Here is a 15877-nt window from a genome sequence, read left to right on the forward strand (position 1 = left end):
ATAAATCAATGTACTCTGACCGCTCTGTAAATTATAGATGAATGCTGATCTCTCCATATTGGTGCTTTAATAACGCTTGCCCTTTCTGTTAAAAATACACTCTGATCATATTAACAAACTGTTCTCAAGCAGTATAAACGCAATGTGGCTTAGGGGTTTACACTCAAGACTGATCAAAGGAGCTGCTCCTCTCTCCAGCTGTAAATCTGCGTGCTGAACTGCAAGCTCGGGTAGGAGTGAGAGGTAAGAGCACCGTTAATACCTCTAAAACTTCCCCTTCTTCATAGATAAAAGCACAGATATGCAAACTCGGGGCCACAGGACCCTACATCAAAGCAACAGATTATTCCAGTATACAAACACTCTCACAAGGTTGCTAATGTTGGCACCACAAATGGGCATTCTGATTTCACTGGTTGATCGGTTTTAATGTGTGGGAAATATGTAATCTATTGTTTAAATACGTGGCTCCTTATAATTAGAGAGGCAACAATCAAGATCTCTATCCAGTAGATAAAGGTTCTATTTAGAAAGGGATGACTCATTACCTTCCAGCCACTTGAGGGAAAAGAGTCACCTGCATGAAACCCTATTCACCGTACATCTCTGAAACAGAAAACCATTCACGTGGTTCAGCCTTCTCTTTCTGGGCATCCCAGGTCAGGAGAGCAACAGCACCGGTATCTTAAGCCACCTTAAATCCTTGCGTGAGGTCAGAGCTGTGAAACCAGACTGCAGCGGGAGAGGAAGGCAGCAGTTGGTTTCAGTATTCAGCCTGTCTGCTGCAGCTGAGATGGACATAACTCCAGCAATGAGGCAGCTCTGCTTAACTTTCAGGGCACGTAACATGACAAAGGGAAGGGAGGCGGGGGGGGGGCTCGTTTTGTCTACCGACGTCTGGATTCCCAGCGGATCTATCGGAGGCTGTTTTACAGTGCGGCCCAGGAGACGGCAGTCTGAGTGACAGCACACACCGACAACGGCAGGCCACAGGACCCGACACACCCACACACACACACACACACAGACACACACACGCACACACACGCACACGCACGCGCACCCACCCACACACACACACACGCACCCACACACGCACACGCACGCACGCACACCCACACACACACACACACACACACACACACACACACACCCACACGCACACGCACACGCACACGCACACGCACACGCGCACGCGCACGCGCACACGCACACGCACACGCACGCGCACCCACACACACACGCGCACCCACATAGACACAGACACAGACACAGACACAGACACACACACACACACACGCACGCACACCCACACAGACACAGACACAGACACAGACACACACGCACGCGCACCCACACACACACACACACACACACACGCACGCACACCCACACGCACACGCACGCACAGGCACACACACACACACACACACACACACACACACACACACACACACGCGCACCCACCCACACACACACACACAGACACAGACACAGACACAGACACACACACACACACACACACACACACACACACACACACACACATACACACACAGAGCAACACTGGGCATGATCCCTGCCACACGCTGCCCGACTGAGGAGGAAGCGTGTCGAACATCAGCATGAGCGTGTGTGTGTGTGTGTGTGTGTGCGTGTGTGTGTGTGTGTGTGTGTGTGGAAGCCCGTGCAGACACGTCAGATTTATCGGCGAGTTGTTAATGGAGATGTTTTAACTCAGAGCAAATTGTCTGTGTTTTGTGGGAAAGGCAGGCTAGTGAAAAGCCAGTCTGCAGATGGGGCTATGCTAATGCTCCGCCACAGTCTGGCACCTGCAGAATGATTACAAATAAACTCAGTGAACCCCGGGACGGGAGAGGCAGCTGCGCACTGCAGAAAGGCACCCACGCAGCGGGTCTGCCTGGCTGCAGCACCCCTGACAGGCAAGCCCAACAGTCAATAACAGCATCGATCGATCAATCAATCAATCAAATTTTGTTTGTTTTAGTGGATTTTTGACAAGCAGGATCAACAAAAAGTGTTGAACACACGGCATAGCGCATCTTCCAGAGGGAGTCAAAAAACCAGAAAACACAGGCCAATTGGGGAATAAAAAAAACAGGAAAATTATTCCCTGACCCTGGGAAAAGATGGCTGACAGACTCATGGGCAACAACAACACTGGCATAACACATAAGGCATCACTTCATCAGAACAGCTCTAAAGCCACTCCTAAAGCAACTCCATTGACTCAAATTATCCCGTATTCCAGCCACAGACCAGACCTGAACACACTATCACGCAGAAAATGCTTACCCAGACACACGCCGCAGTAACCAGCAAACCCGAGCGTGCAAAACGCTTTCACTACGACACACTGTTCAATGCCATTTTGCATCGTTTGTAATTATTTACATGCTTATATTAGGTTTCAGTCATTTGTATAAATAGAATTTAAAAAAACACAACAAATCCACTGTGCAGAACAGGGCAAAGAGAGCCCTTAATAATGCATGAAGCGTCACTGGGAATCGGAAGTAAAAGCAATATGCTACTGCGCTCATTAATTTGCTCATCTCTGAGAACATTAAACAAATGCTAAATGCATTAAATCAAACCCGAACAAGGCTGAGAACACAACTACAGTCATAACTAAACAGACTTGGATGTTGGCTAACCCGATAACTTTGGATGAATTAGACAGGTTAGCTACGCTAACAGCACCAAGCTTCACATTACAATGCATTACTGTCATTTAGCAGACACTCTAATCCAGACCGATTTACATAGGTCATAATTTTTACATGTTATCCATTTATACAGCTGGATATTTACTGAGGCAATTTTTTTTGGGTTGAGTACCTTGCCCAAGGGTACGACAGCAGTGCACCAAACCCTTTTGGGGTGAACCGTGAACCAGCAACCTTTTGGTTACAAGGACTGCTCCTTACCTAGTCTACATCATACTGCCACCTCAGTGTATCCACAGCAGCGCTTCCGTCCTCTCATTGGCTCTCCCCAGTTATGAGGCACCCGTTACCCAGCATGCCAAAGAGAATGATGTCAACCATTCATTTAACAATGCCGTTTCAGTCTAGTCAGTGACTGAACACAACTATCATAAAGCAGGGAGGCTGGCTAACCCCATTTGCATTTTCAGATGCAGTCTCTCGCAAGTCCTTGACTTGTGTTTTCAACTCTAGATCATTCGAAACAGTTGTTCCTTAACAGCTATCTGGCATTAGGCAAGGACATCAAAATTATGAAAAAAGAACTTTATGTCTAGCATGTGTTATGCTAGATAAGTATCTCGCAGCTTCTGGTTTTGTAAGATAGGTAGTCAATAACTGCAAGAATAGTACTAGCATGTAAATCTGAGATATTTACCTAATGGTAGCTTGACCATGTAAACAAATATAAAAAAGGCCTAGGCAGATACAGCACCCACCTTTATCTGGCTGAAAGATATGCGAGCTAGTTACCCAGGGTTACCTCACTACAATGGTGACACGTTGAGAATAGGCCACTGTAAAAGTTGGACCAAGAAACGTCTTTGCCTTTGCCCACTGAATGAAGCCACAGAGGACACTGACATTTCCTTCTATTTTATACCGCAAAGGCTTCTGGGAAATGCTGTGTGGGCTAGAGACCCTTCCTACTAGCAGAATGAACCCTGGCGAACAGAGACTTTGTGGGGTGTGACTAATGGCAGCATCTGAGGACTAAGAGGACTGAACCAGCCATGCGCTACTCTAACTTAAGGAGCACATCCGACTAAACACATCCACTTAATTTGGTTGGATATAAACTGATATAAAGTTACTCAAGCCTGCTAACCACTTCCCGAGGATGCCCGGAGGTGAACGCTCTTAGAGATGTTTAAGCCATTATCCTTTCCCGGCTGCATTTAGAAGCAACCTTAATCTGCTGTTCGTAAGGAGCAGTTTCTGGATGTGCTGAAGGAACAGAGAGGACTTTCAGCATGGTGCACAAATGGGGAAAAAAAACAGGGGCAACACGTCAACTTCACGCCATAATTCCTGAATCAAAGTTGCTCAAGATAACGTTGACAGATCTCCTTAACAGACTTTCTTTGTCAATTCCATGGTGCAAGCACTCATTCTCACACAGAGGTCTGTTGCCAAAACAGGACAGTACACAACATCTCTGTAAAGCCAAAAGTATATTGCAATCTATATAGACCTTAACGGAATCACCTGAGGTATTGATAAGCAAGTGCTGTTATCTGACAGTAAACTGAAAGACATAGGAGAACATTTGTACAATGGACACTGATGTGAACATGTTGATTTTAGTATTTTATTCATCTATGACACCTCTGACAAGAAATCAGCCACCATGCAAATTCTTGCTGTCTATAGAGTTTTTTCCCCACAGGGTCTCTGGAAAGCTGGGCACCGCTCCCTCACTGGACTATATCCTGTACAGACCTGACATCACCGAGCTCATGGGCTGAATGACACTGCTGAACTCACATAGCCAATGGGATGCAGGTTAAAATCAGGACAAGGACGCAGCACAGTCTAAAACCACATTTGATTGCAACAACTAAAACGATGACAACACATTGTCCAAAAAAGAAAAGTATGTCCTTGTTTACGTGGGAGTGTGTTAATGAGTTTTCCCCACACATGCATCCAATTACAGTCAGATCTGTTTCGCACATGCTTCTCAATTTCAAACACTGCAAACCATTCCAAAACCCTCTAACTTCTTTTGGCCTTTTTTTATCTATTCGTGTCCCAATTCATTTCCAGTGTACGAAGAAGAGGACATAACTGGCCGCGAAAATCGGCATCTTTTAATTACATTTCTTTTGATTTAATTTGCACAAAAAAGTGTCGACAGATGCAGTTAAGAGGAAAGGTTTAAGTCAGAAAAATGCAGTTTTGTCTATGCAGGTTAAAGATTTGACGAAGAAAATCACTAACGTTTTCAGACACAGGCATTCCTAGTAGCTGGGCAACGGATGGGATGGAGATGGATGGCGTTTCAGTAGATTCATATTGTAGCCAACATATATAATATCTGTCAATACAGCATTACCTCAATTTATCCACGACATTCTACTAATGTCAGTGAAATTTACAAAACACCATTTCTGATAGTGAGGCAAGTGCTTTTAGCCCATAAATCATATCTGATAAATCAAAAATGAAACTTCATAGAAACCTGAAATTTTTACGTTATCCATTTAAAGGGAGGGAGATTCAGTTTTTTCCCCTGTGTGTTTTGCTGATGCTCAAGCAAGTCATTACAGCGTGTCATGAGGCTGAACACTGTAATCCATCAAAATAAAGCCTCCAAACGCTCCAAACGGTTAAGACAGTCTCCCTCTCGGCGTTGCAAAGCGTCAAAATGCACAGCTCCCTTTCAAACCCAAAACCTCCTTCGCACTGCCCAGACACGTTTACGAAGAGGCAAGGCTCATCCGAGCAGAAACTGGGGTCTTCGGCGTCCTGAGAGAGCAAACCGGAAAACACACTCCTAAAGTGACAACAGCACCAACAGGGAAAAAGTCCATGATCTCAGCTCCCCCCCCCGGTGCGAGTGAGGTCACTAGAACTGTGTGGTATTCAGCCAGAAAAGAAGGCCACGTTCCACACGCGAAATGGGCAATTTAAGATGCACAACGTGAACCTCCGCTTAACGGAGGCCAAAAACGCTCTGAAACGTTCAGTATTCATGTTCTCAATCTATTCTTGCTTTCATTTCCATATTTAATGCCACTCGCAGGGGAACTCACAGAATTCGCTCAGACATTCACCTTAACTTCGGCTTTCCTGGCAGGTTTCAGTCATGACAACACATCATAAACAACATACCAGCAACCACATGACATGACAAAGGAATATCGACTGAAAAGGAAATGGACCGCAAATCGGGAGAACACAACACCAATGCCAATTCTGGAGCCAGGCCAGGAAAAACCGATGCTGAGTATGAGACCTAAAACACAGGAGACATAGATCGTGTGTGAGGAAGTACAGTACACAGCTGAAGAACAATACATTAGCCATTTTCAATATGAGGCTGTAGGCGACACTGGTCCCAGTACAGTCTTCAGCCTACACTTTAGGATAGGAGGGCCAATACTTGAACTTAAATCAGTCTGACACCCTGTGAAACGCACAGGCAGTATAGAACTGTGGGAAAAACGCCTGCAGTTCTGATGATGTTTCATTTGCCCGTGCCACACCTGCCCATGCTGTGGCTTCTTAGGTGCAAGCTTAGGTCCTGAATCGTGACTAGGATGTAGGGGCGATAACTTGAAAAGCCAGGATGACAAAGCAATTTTGTGACTCCTCTCAAACAGTGGCAGAAAAATCCTTTAAATGTGCAAGAGAGCTATCTCTCGTCCCACAAAGTGATATAACCAATAGTGAGCATGTCGAGGATAGCTCTGACTCCTCCCACCCAGTGACACAACCGTACTGAAGATGTCTGGGATTAGCTGACGATTCCACGCCTTGGACTTGCTCAGTTACACAGGACTGACACCATCAGTGAACGAATACAGCTACAATCCCCAAGCAGTGTCACGTACCAGATGGCTATGAAAAAACACGGTTATCATGACAGCAGAGGAAAATTGCTAAGCTAAATAAGGACCTGCTTACCTGAGTAATGGACTGGGCATCTCACAGTACCCTGGCCTCTACCACACAGCTCGTCAGAAGGATCCGCGATTGATGGCTTTGTAAGTTCAGATTCAGAACCACTATGGGATATGATCACATCAGTGCCCCTCTGGGTTATGATCCCACCTCCTCCTGCTGCACAACAGGCGGTCCCATCCCTGTGACTACCTTGCGTCTTAATAATTCATCATTATCTACATTTATCTACATACCTATGTATTAAGTTTATTGTAATACTTAAAAACACCATAACGGAACCACGATTGTTTCAATGTTTGTGGCTGAGGCCACGAAATCTCACAGAGTCTGCATTGTCGTGTACAAACGGGCAGTTTGTCCAGTTAAACGGCTCGACAGCCATCAAAGAGCACTACATATCAGGATGTACTTCCTGTATACGCAAGGGTTTACTTCCTGTTTGAATGCAAACACTCACCCCCAACGAGTCCATCCCCCTACAAATCTCACAAATGGACAAAAACAAGTTCACCGCAACGGAATCAATCGATTTAAATCAATTTGTGCTTATAAATAATACTGTCTTGCTGTCATCCTTATATGCTCATATCTTTTTCATGATACGACAAAAAAAGGCAACAAAATCAATGGAAAAAAGAAGCACAGTTGGAGGCAGTAAAAGCACTTCAGCTTTCCTTCAAATGCTCACTGGGAACGGGTGGCAATGTTATGTGCTATGTTATGTGCTATGTTATCTGTCACGGTTGGTCTACATTTAGCCCATACATTTTAGACCAAGGCACAAAGCAGCCAAACATATTTTGGACAAAGACACAAAGCAACCAAACATGTCATAGCCATGGGCTGTGTTATGGAGAAACTCACCAGTTCAGTCCCATGACACATGATATATCACGTACTGACATGACACGAAGCTTGCGTGTAACTGAACGGGCAGGGCTAACCTGAGAGGCTAACCTGAACACAGAGGAAGCCAGCACAGGACCACCAGCTGCAGACTGTCCTTGTTGATCATACAGGGCCTGACACAGACACTCAGAGAATGACGGTAATATTTAAGAGCCAGTGTTTAGGTAACAGTGCGGCTGCTGCAGAGGGTTAGAGTGACAGCGGGAACTCGGTGTGACAGAGACACCGTGTGCTTTCTGTCACGTGTGTCCCTAAGAGGCTGAGAGCATCTGAGAGCCGATATTCAGGAAAAAACAGTGAGCGGGAAACGGGCGTGGGAGCCCGTGCCACCTGCACCCGATGCGGAGGGCGGGGCAGACAGGACGGAGGAGGAAAGCCGCCCGCGGCCGCGTGGCACGGCTCGGCCAATCGGCACGCGCGCTCCCTCTGAGTGACACGCAGGCAAACACCGCCGTCGCTGTGAGCCGTGGCGGCGGAGCCAGGCATGTCTGCAGCAGTCGCGGCAAATTCAATTTCTTTATGTAACCAGGGGAACACCCCTGGGGGGGGGGGGGGGGGGGGGGTGTCGCTGGTCCAGACAGAAGCATCCAGACCATTAATCAGTCTGGCTGTGTCACAGCAGTTTAAAACCCCAATATAAAACACCATGCCGCATTAGGGAAATTCACCAGCCCTGAACTCAGAGCGCAATTATTTAGACAGGAGATGCTATCACACTGACTGCCTGTTTTTTCATTTTATTATTTTTTTTTTTTACTGCTGGGATAAAATGTGACCGAGGGCTAGAGTGATCCTGGCCTGCCTCACCCCCACCTGCTGTACAAACAGCCATAACAGGCGCCATAAAGCAAAGTCATGGCGACACAGAAACAGGGAAAGACGGACTCAGGAGAGGGGGTGCATAGCTGAGCATCACACACAAGGCCCCCATCACACCTGGGTATCTGTCAATACCAATAGGCTGTTTCTACAGAGTCGGAAAAAAGTCAGCGCTCTCATTCCAGTGAATGGCAGAGGGAGAGACTCCAGCGCTGTATTTTTCTAACATTGATTTTCCCCAGCAATCATTTAGAGGCTGTTTCCGTAGCGATAACAATCTGGGTCAGTTTGTTGCAGCGAGCTGGGCATTAATGTTTCATGTCTCATAAGTTCTCACATTTATAACAGTTACAACACAAACAATATCTTTTAAATGTCATCTCCAGCAGGCACGGAGGCGGGACCGTATCGGAAATCGTTGGTCAGGAGCGCAAACCACCAGGACGGCACCGAAGGTACGGGAACAACTTCCGGCACGTCAAATAAAACAAACAAGCGCCGACACAGACTTTGGGATTACTACTTGTCTGTCTTGGAAATGAAAGGAAAAAAAACTGTGACTTAATTGGCTGAAACACAAACTGCGCACAAACTCAGTCTTTAAGATGATTGGATGAAGAAAGCTCGGAGTGGCCTGAAAGTATGGGAGGGTAACATAACAGTCAGTCAGCACCATAGGCCCACATCCGCCCCCAACTGCACCCTGCCCTCAGGCATGACAGTCTGATTGAATGCAATATCTGAATTCACTCAAAAGTGCGGCGAACAGGGTGACCTTGTTTACTGACTACCCCTTCATTCTAAACAAACATCCTTTCTTTTGCCGAGATCCTATTCGCCATCAAAGAAGAAGAAAAAAAAAAACAAACGAATGGAGACAAATCTCAAAGCTGCTTATCATGCAGGTCGTGAGGAACACCTTTTGTTTTCCCTCTATTAAGAAAGATGATTATTAAGATTATTTTACTTCACGCTGCTGCCGCTTCTCTTAAAAGCCATCTCGGAACAATAGCTGCGTTCATCTGCGTTACCGCCGTCCTGCGACACAGTCTCCCTCGCAATCACACAAGGGAAAAACTAAATCCGACTCAAACAACAAACCCATTCAGCCCGGGCCCACCTAATTAATGTAAATGCGGTCTCAGAAACAAAAGGAGCGGCAGACTACCACAGAAAAGCCTTTTTTTATGCCGGTGTCATCCCTGGAGAAAACAGCAAACGCTATAGGCAGACGGTGGGAGGAGCCCCCCCCCCCAAACCCCTCCCACAAGCAAGTGCATTCTGGGACAGGTGCAAGTGGTCAGACCCTAGACTCATGGTTTAGGCAAAGGAAAACTGAAAGCAGGGAACAAAAAAGGCATATTCCTTATGCGAGCAAAACGCATTCCGTTTGCGAGAGCTTGGCGTATAACTGACACTGTGGCAGCCAGTGAATGACACTAAACAGCCGACAACAGTCGCCGGATCTCCCTGTTCATCCGCAATGATCCCGTTTCATTGTGTTGTCATCTTCCAGACTTTGCAGACTTCCCTGCTGCAGAGAGCCGGGAGACAAAATAATTCTGGCTGAACAGGCAAAGGCATAAAGGGAAAACTAGTTTTGGAACTGTCCATGCATGGTGATATGCAGACATCACACTCACGTGCGAATTTGTGCGCGTGTTTGCGTACATCAAGTCTCTTGTGAACACGCACACACACACGTGCCAAAAAAGTCCGTGAGGACCTCGGGGAAAAGCGCTCCTGCGTTCTCTTCCATTACCTTTCCACTTGCGCTAATTTAAGGATGCGGTCTGAGACGACCCCGTCGAACCCGATCCAGAGCGCAAGCGTTTCCTGTGCAGCAGGGCTATCATGCCGCTCTGCACTACTCCCACTGCGCACTTAAGGGGCCGAATAAAACCCTCCTCGGCTGTGTAATGCGAGATGGCTTTATGGAAGCACTTACGACGCGCTGCCTGGCCAACAAACTCCAGAAGGAGGGCTTCTTATCGAACATCTTTCAGCACGAAACTAGCCGGTGTTCAACACAATGCAACTGCACACCCCTGCTACACCCTGCTATGCACTGCGCGGTAAAGTACCCGCTCTGATTACAATGCTGCCGAGAACAAGCCTTCTTCTCTTGCCCTCCTGGCAAGGAGTCCCACATTGTGTGCACAGCTAAGCTCGCTCACCAGGATCTACATGTAGACAAACCTTACTTGCTCTCTGTTCATTACTAACACCAAAGACTTAATGGTGCAAGGATTTCATCTGTGCTCTAGCAGAACCTGGGTACCTGGGTAACTGCTCTACCAATGAAGAGCAACTGACTGATGAACACAGGATGAGAAAAGCAAAAGATGCAATCAGGGATGCCCCCCCCCCCCCCTTCTCACTGTTCATTGGCTAAACCTCAGACAAAGAAAGTGAAAGAGTGAAGTGGCTTCAAATGAAACCAGAATAGAGGAAATACAACTTTCTGAATGGATGTCGCCAGACGAGGTTTCATTCATGAGTCTGAGCTTAGAGGAAGGAGTCTGAGCTGGAGACTCATCCACCTAAACTTCAGTCTGCCCTGATTCTCAGGGAAAGGTATTCCTCAGAGCCAAACTATGACATCCCTCATACAAATCCATGGATATTATTACTGCAGTTGGCTGTACTAACATTTGTTCATGGCAGTAATTGGTTACTTCATCATCTTTGCATACAAATCTTTGCTTCGCAGAAATGCAACAACAAAATATCAAAAAAAAACCATGTGCATTTTTGACTGGAAGCTCCAACTGACCTACTCTAATTCCACATAAACTTTGTGCCTTACAGATAATGTTTCTAAACAATTCCCCATTAGCTTTACTAGTTTTTCAAGAGGTTTTAAAACAGAAGGTCCTGCAAGACAGTGTTCCTGCTTAATTTACGGATCATTTCTGGGTTCAGCTCTGTTCACAGCAACACCAGCATGCTCAGCCGGTGATGTACAGGCCTCATTCAGCTGTTCCACCTGAAAGCATCCCAAACCAAACGAATCGCATAGATGACTTGGAGAAGCGGTCAGTGGTCATTAATGAGCTGACCACTGTTCTGCCACCTTTCACAAAGAATTCTCAAGCTTTTTTTTCTTTTCAGAAATTCCAAGAACAACGTAAGGAAGTGTTTTAACTGTTTACTTCCCTTGTGGTCTTCCATCACGAGAATCAGACCAGTTGGTCTAGCCCCGTGTTTCCCAACCCTGCTCCTGGAGGCACACTGTCCTGCATATCTTCTATGTATCCTTCCTGCTTGACTAAATCAGGTGTGCTCAGCTAATCAAAAGTGCCACTGATGAGTTCAGTCAGGTAGGTAGAGCAGGGATAGATAGAAGATATGCAGGACGGTGTGCCTTCAGGAGCAGGGTTGGGAAACGCTGGTCTAGCCTTTACTAGAATATGCAGTCTCATACAATCTTCCATGGTCAATTTGCAAAGGTCTGTACAGATCTCTTTGACCGGCGTGAAGAGGTCCGAGTTCCCAGGACCATGCAACAACAATAAACACCAAGGATTTAACACAGTAATGTGGTATGATGAGACAGACAACACATTCATAAGGCTATGTCTCACTCTGTATAGGATGCAGAGGATCCAGCCTCAACTTCAGTGGGTACCCATACATATGTCTTTCTAAGTGGGTATATAGTTATGGTTATATAGTTATGGCCACAGCAAGTCTCTCAATACTGACTTCAAACGACCAAAACCAGACTGACCAAACCAGGACACCTGAGATCATTGTATCTCATGTATGAACACTGTACTATATACCACTGCCAGTGTTAAGACCACCAGGGTTGTTTTAGGAGATCATGGGGCACTACAAACAAAAATAGATTTATGAATGATTGTGATTGCTAGAGAGCATATTCTTTTCCATGCCGTATGGCGACACTATGGTAACCGGGCTGATGCCCTCCATGACCTAAAGCTGATGTTTTAGGGCGGCACTTGGCTGGCATCCCTTTTACTTCAGACGTGAATTTCAGACTGCTTCAGGCACACAGATACCAAATGGTTACAATACTTGTTTGTTTGATATTACTGTAATCTACAGCACACGCCTCCCTCTCCAATCTTACAGGTCTGTGACACAGAAATGGCATTTTCATACAACCCAGACATGACACGTATCATACGTAGCACCATTCTGTGTCGCACACAAAAATATCACGCAACGTCGTATTGGTAGATCAGTCCCAGCATACGACGTGCGTTAATATACATCAGAGATCCTCCCGTTCCTTCATAAAACAACAAAACAAACCACTCTAGAGAAACTCTGCTTTCATAAATACACCATCACCAACATTATATAAAAATCCAGTCGCCATGGCGTCTGAGCTCGGAGTGGAGGGCCTAGGCTTTTTTGTGCAACGTCGTTATTTGCAGCCCCAGTGAACACTGCATCCCAGTCCCGAGATGTGCCGGCTACTGTGCAAGCTTTGCCAGCTACATAAACAAGGAAAAGCATAACAATAATGGCTGACAGTGGCGAGCAGCAGAAGCATCATATGCTGGTTTGACTATCGCCACCCATGATTACCTATAAATGTTTAAGGCTGAGACATAATGCGCGATGGAGAAGACAATGTTCCATTAGCTTTAGTTACAAAATAGCGAGCCAAACAAACTAGGCCTTTTGTTTCAAGGGGTGGGGTGTCATTGTCTGTTATATAAAACAAAAACAAGCGGAAACAGCCTCTCATGAGAAATGTACATTCTAATGTCAGAAACAATGCAGCCTAGCCCGTGAGGGAAATGATATCGCAACAGTGTGGGTCCTGTAAATGGCACTGCATCATCTTTCATGAACGTACCAGCTAGCTAATGACAAAAAAAGGCATGCCGCCAGAAGCTAACGTTACCTAGTCCTTGGCTAGCCAGACAGCTAGCAAGCCGCATTAGCAGCCCCTTACATTTGCTACGAGCTCCGTGAATTGTGCTGTCAGAGTGAACGCATTCGGGGGCATTGCCACACGGTCTCCCTTTTACGCAGTTTCCATCCATTTTAATCCGGAGCGTTTGAATTAGACGGAGCGAGAGGGCAACTCCAGCAGAGCCGCACTAGGCCGGAGCCAGAAAACTCCACCTCCTCTTTCCCTCCTGCTCCTGTCTCCAGCCTCCTCGCCCGCAGCATCTACTTTGCTAGCAACTGCGCTTAGCCTTTTTCCCATCCTATAGTGGCGTAGCTTAGCTACAAACGCCGGAGCCACAGCGGCGAAAGCGTGCCGGCCGCCGCCGGGAGCGCATTCCCGCAGACTCCGCACAAACACAACAAGCCCGCCGCTGCAACACAAGCAGCCTCGCACGCCATACGCAAATCATCATTATAATCGCTATGCATTATTATTTATTACCTGCACGCGGGCAGTGATGGGGAGACCAATGGGCTCTCCCCCCCCTCGCGCCTCGGCAGCCTCCCTGTGCGCTCGCGCCTTCTCTGCGCGAGAATAAATGAATAAGAAGAGCCCGGCGAATTGAGGCAAAAATAAATCAAGGAGAAGGACCGCGTCGACGCTCCTATTGCTTCGAGTGACGAGGACTTGCACTAATGGCAACGATCATGAAAAAGATACGCGGCCGCTGCTCCTCCGAGCCCCCCTGGCACCGCCGCTTGCGCTTCTGCCGCTACGGCTTGTTGTTGACTTTCAGGAAAGCTCGTGACGTCACGGCCAGCCACTTCTCGGACGGCTTCCCTCTCTCCCTCTCTCTCTCTCTCTCTCTCTCTCTCTCTGTCTCTGTCTATCGCTCGCCAGGCTCGGTCGGTCCCTCCGTCTGTCTCTCCCTGTCTACGGCGTCTCTCTCCCCGCTCTCCTCCTCCTCCCTGTTTCTCTCCCCGTTGAGACAACACTCGCGAGAGTGTCGGGCGCACGGGTGGGTTTATCGGAGAAAGGGAGGTGTAATTGGACTGCGGTGCTTCTCTTAGATATCGTCCGGGATGATGCTGAAGCAGACTCACGCCAGATAATAAAAAAAATGACAGAGACAATACATTAATTCAGAATAACTGGGGGAAACACTATGTTTTGCAGCATTACGCATGGAAGTGCGACGTCAGAGGATCTGAAATATCCTCTGCAGCACAGAGTGTCCTAAGTGCCATAATGCCTCTTACATAACCAGGTACCAGCATCCCTCAGTGCGCCGAAGCGAAAGCTTCTCATTTCTGAACAGGGTTGCATGGTTCTACCCTGAATTGCTACAGCGGCAGTCTTTATTTGGCCAATATGTGACACTGTTTTTTTCACAATTTCATGTTGTACAGAAAACTTAGTAAAATGATCAATCGAATACCACGTTATGATGATAGTGTATAATAATATGCGTGAAAAGGAAGAGTACAAGACAGTGTGGCACAAAACAATCTCTAAAGAGGCTTTAAACGTAAAACACAGCATGCGCCTGTTATTGTTAGGATAAAGATTATTATTCCTTCCCCATTTTCCAAAGGAGAATAAATGCCAGACCGCGCGCTAAACCTTCATTAAATCTTGCAGCATTGTGGAGGGCTATGGGAAATGTCGTCCTGTGCGTAGATGGGTCACGTGATATGGTCTGCATTAGTTTTCCTGCATCAGTTTTCAGTTTTCTTCATAATTCAAACAGTATCGAAGAGCGCCATGAACGAGTGCAAAGCAATTTCACTACATACTACAAGGTAAAACCATACGTTTTGGCTGAAATTTAGAAATTGTCAAAATATGCCCAAATGAAATGTCAACATGAACCAGCTGGTTTCACCTTTTTCCGTGTTTAATCTTAAGTCTTTTTCAACTTATTGCATTGTTAATGATTTTTAAAAAATCATGCGTTGAGATCATTATTCCCACAGTGAGGGTTTTGCGCTTTGCTGACGTCACTATGTGTGTAGTTGGTGTTCCTCTGACCAGCATCAGAACTTGAGGAGGACCAATTGCAAATTGGGATTTCCCACACTACTCTCCTGGCCCCTCCCACTTCAGCCCTGTTCATTGGGGGATTTCATTATTAAGTCAAAACCAACCCACCCCTAAACCATCTGTGCCACCCCCTACCCCCCACCCCTCTTACCTGGCCTGATTTCACCTGGATCCTGCTGAGGAGCCAGGTGTCCATCTCATTGCCAAGCTGAAGAATGAGGAGCTTACATTGCATAACCAACCCCAAAGTGCTGTGATTTTTTTTGACAGCCTCTTAATATGTGATAGAGATATAACATCTGAATTTTACCACGGTGCTTGGACTCAAGTGGGATTTTTCTTTAATCTTAAGAATGCTTCATCCATCTCAGTCCTGCTTTAACCTCCTCCATCATAGGTTTTATGCATTGAGCTGAACAGACTACATGCATCTCCGAGCTCTCAGAACAAAAAAGATCTCATAACACAGATCTCTCCTTTATTTGTGTAGTCTTTGTGTCACTGCAGAGTATGTTGTATTCAGAGGTGGAAAACCCCAGCTTCAGAAAGTAAAAGTCCTGCCACATATTATAATTAGCACAACTCTTCA

The 15877-nt window shown here is 46.4% G+C and overlaps 1 protein-coding gene across 1 annotated transcript in view; it reads right to left on the minus strand.

The window, feature by feature from the left end:
- The window catches only part of akt3a (v-akt murine thymoma viral oncogene homolog 3a), an 89688-nt gene extending 75608 nt beyond the window's left edge, over positions 1-14080 (minus strand). The window contains exon 1 of the mRNA XM_036546478.1: positions 13747-14080. The gene's annotated coding sequence lies outside the window, so the exon portion shown is untranslated. The remainder of the gene's footprint in view (positions 1-13746) is intronic.
- Between the last annotated feature and the right edge of the window lie 1797 nt (positions 14081-15877).

The sequence above is a fragment of the Megalops cyprinoides genome, chromosome 15 (genome assembly GCF_013368585.1).
Source record: "Megalops cyprinoides isolate fMegCyp1 chromosome 15, fMegCyp1.pri, whole genome shotgun sequence".
Taxonomy (NCBI): Eukaryota; Metazoa; Chordata; class Actinopteri; order Elopiformes; family Megalopidae; genus Megalops; species Megalops cyprinoides.